Source organism: Ursus arctos, unplaced genomic scaffold, assembly GCF_023065955.2.
Source record: "Ursus arctos isolate Adak ecotype North America unplaced genomic scaffold, UrsArc2.0 scaffold_13, whole genome shotgun sequence".
Classification (NCBI taxonomy): domain Eukaryota; kingdom Metazoa; phylum Chordata; class Mammalia; order Carnivora; family Ursidae; genus Ursus; species Ursus arctos.
In genome coordinates, this window is record NW_026622797.1 from 58168501 (window position 1) to 58172298 (window position 3798).

The window sequence follows — 3798 nt, forward strand, 5'->3', positions numbered from 1 at the left end:
CACTGTTGATTGTGTCCTTTGATGCCCAACACCTTTTATGGTTGATATAGTCTGACTGGTCTATTTTTGTTTTTGTTGCCCGTACTTTTTGTGTAATATCTAAAAAATCATTGCCAAATCCAAAGTCAAAAAAGTTTTACCTATGTTTTCCCCAGTTTTATAGTTTTATGTCTTAAATTTAGGTCTTTAATACATTTCAAGTAAATTTCTGTATATGGTGTAACATAAGTATCCAACTTCTTTCGTTTATAGGTGGATATCCAATTGGCCCAACACTATCTGTTGAAAGATAACACCATTTAACACTTTGTTGAAGAGATAGTCCTTTCACCATTCAGAGGTCTTGCACCTTGTTGAAAATCATTTGATCACATACATAATGGTTTATTTCTGGGCTCTCTATTCTTCTCCATTGGTCTATATGTCCGTCTTCATGCCAGTACCACACTGTTTTGATTAATTTTTTGTAATATATTTTGAAATCAGGAAGTCTGAGACCTCCAACTTTGTTCCTTTTAAAGATTGTTTTGCGTATTCAGGGTTCCCTTGAAGTTCCTTATGAATTTTAAAACACATTTTTTGATTTCTGCAAAAAATGTCATTGGGATTTTGATAGGGATTGCATTGAATGTATACTTTGGGTAGTATTGACATCTTAACAATATTAAGTCCTCCAATCCATGAACACAGCTGTCTTTCCAGATATTTGTGTCTTCTATAATGTTTTTCATCAGTGTTTTCTAGTCTTCAGTGCACAAGTCTTTCACTTCTTTGGTTAGGTTTAATTCTCAGTATATGGGGGGTTTGATGGTATTGTAAATGGAATTATTTTCTTAATTTCCTTTACAGCTTAACCTAAATTTTTATTTAAAAAGCTTCATTCTTAGTTCTGACATCAGCGCATGCCCCAAGCTCTCCACCTCCCCCTGCCCACCAGCCCAAGGCCCCCAGAGCCCCAGGCGTGGCCACAGCAGCAGCACAGAGAGCAACCCAGTAGCAAGCAGGTCCATGGCCATGTAGAACCACTATATCAACAGCCTCATGGGGCCTGTCAGGATGGCCATAATGGGCCATAAGTACTCCCCCTCCATCTGGGACACCATCCTGGGGAAACCTTTGTCAACATCATGCCAGCTGAGTTTGGTGTCCTGGCTGGCAAAGGCAGGTCAAGGTTTTTCGTGAGCGGGCTGACACCTGGGGGCCAGAAATGTTCTGTTATCTGGGACTCGCTGCTGCAGGATGGGAAATTTACCATGGATCTTCCTACCAAGAGCACCAGCAAAGCTCCCACTTCCCACATCATCGTCACTATGACTGCCAAGATGCTAATCCTGCTTATGGGCAAAGAAGGTGTTCACGGTGGTATGATCAACAAGAAATGTTATGAAATGGCCCCCCACCTGCAGCAGCATTCCCAGTACTGACTTTGTCCCTTTCCTCCACCACTCCCCACTGCTTTTGCACCCTTCTCCTTCCCATACACACACACACACACCATTTTTATGTAAGGAGGGACGTCACCCCCACATCCCTTATTGCTGCCAAAACTACATGGCTAGGGGCTGGGGCTGGATGGATAGACACCTCCCCCACCCATACCCCTCCTGTGTGTGGTTGGAAAACTTTTTTGTTTGGGTTTGGTTTTTTTTTCTGAATAAAAAGGATTCTACTAACAAAAAATAAAATAAAAAATAAAAAGCTTCATTGTTGCATTAATTTATAAAACGCATCCACATTTCAGATCCTCCTATTTCATAATTCTGGAGACTGGGAAGTCCTAGGTCATGGCACCAACAGATTTGGTGTTTGAAAGCGCTCACTTCCTCATTCACAGATGACACCATCTCACACCTTTATATGGTGAAAGGAGAGAGACAGGTTTTGAGACCCGTGTTAATACTTCCCTCACCTCCACTTTCTCCTTAGCCACAACTTACAGCAGCTGCCTCTGGAACCATCTCTCCCCTTGTTAAGAGCAGAAACCAAGCATACATTTTGTAAATTAGTGGCTGTCCCACTTTGCAAGACAGAAATTCAGGAGCCAGAATAACGCATTCTATGGCCTTAATCCCACCACATTGCCTGTGGACTCCTACCCCAGAAATACTATGAATGACAGAGATATATGATAGGAATGAAAAAGGTTCATTTAAAGAAGTTCTCTTTTTTCTCCCCAATGAAGGAAGTATTTTGGCATGCACAATTGATACTGATTTGAATAAATAATAAAGTATATGCTTCTCTGTCTACCCAACAGAGCCTATTTGGATGACTTCTAGGATGTAAAATAGGCACACTGTGGTATTAAGTTGGTCATGATGATTGGTTATTGCTCTGGCAATAGACTGGCAATATCATTAATTGATATTGCTCTATGATTGGTTTTAATATAATTCTTGTTTTTATTTAAATGTCAGTTAATAATTTAATAATTCTTTTTGTTTAATGTAATGTTGAAATATTTTTCACTTTGATCACATCTTAAAATCCAGTCTGCAAATTTACAGAATTTGCTTTATCTCTCAATTTAGAAATTTGCTTTCTCTCTCACTAAATATAAAGAGACAGATTTTAATATAAAGAGATAAAAAGATATAGGTATTATATAGATATTGCTAAATCATTTGAGAGTCAAGTGCATACAACACTTCACCCCTAAACACTTAAACATGCATCTCCTAAGGAAAAGGACATTCTCCTTTATAACCTTCATACAATTAACACATTTAGATAAATATTAATTCAACTTCTTGTCTTATATATTGTATTGTCTTGTATAGTATTGTATATATACGTATTGTCTTAAATATAATCCATATTCAGATTTCCCTAGTCCTTTCAAAGTGGGTTTTGGGGATGTCTGTGGCATGTATGTTTGTTTCCAATCCAGGATCCAGTCAAGGATCACACATTAATTGTTATTTCTTTAAGGTCCTTTAATCTAAAACAGTTCTTCAGCTTTTAAGTCCTTTTAGTCTTTCATGATGTTGACATTGGGAAGAATGTAAGCCAATTATTTTGAAGAATATCCCCTCAGTTTAAAATGACCTGTTCAGGGGCGCCTGGGTGGCACAGCGGTTAAGCGTCTGCCTTCGGCTCAGGGCGTGATCGGGCGATCCGGGATCGAGCCCCACATCAGGCTCTTCCGCTATGAGCCCGCTTCTTCCTCTCCCACTCCCCCTGCTTGTATTCCCTCTCTCGCTGGCTGTCTCTATCTCTGTTGAATAAATAAATAAAATCTTTAAAAAAAATTAAAATAAAATGACCTGTTCAGGGCGCCTGGGTGGCTCAGTCAGTTAAATGTTTGCCTTCAGCTAAGGTCACGATCCCAGGACCCCTGGTTGGGCTCCCTGCTGAGCAGAGAGTTTGCTTCTCCCTCTGCCCCTCCCCCCGGATTGTGCTCTCTCGCTTGCTCACTCTCTCTCAAATAAATAAAATCTTTTTTAAAAAATAAATAAAATAAATTGTCGTGTTCCTCATGGTCAGATTTAGATTGAACATTTTGGGCAGGAGTACTATGTGGTTGCTGTTGGGTCATTCTAAGTGCATTTCATCAAGGGACACAAGTCATTTTGTCCCATTACTGGTATGTTAAATTGTATATATTGGTTACAATGCCCCTGACAGATTGAAAATTACCTAACAAGTAATCTGTGGTGTGGAGTTGGGATTTTAATACTACCAAGTTGTAACAAATTTGCCTCAAAGTTTTACAGTTTTCTGCAGAAATTGTACAGCTTTTATTACTGCCCCAATTGCAAGTCTCTCTAGCAGTGTATCTTCTCCCCATCTTGTTCT

General features: G+C 39.4%; 1 pseudogene; it reads left to right on the forward strand.

Moving 5' to 3' along the window:
- Positions 1 to 1056: 1056 nt before the first annotated feature.
- On the forward strand, positions 1057 to 1424 carry LOC113264699 (profilin-1-like; annotated as a pseudogene).
- Positions 1425 to 3798: the final 2374 nt, after the last annotated feature.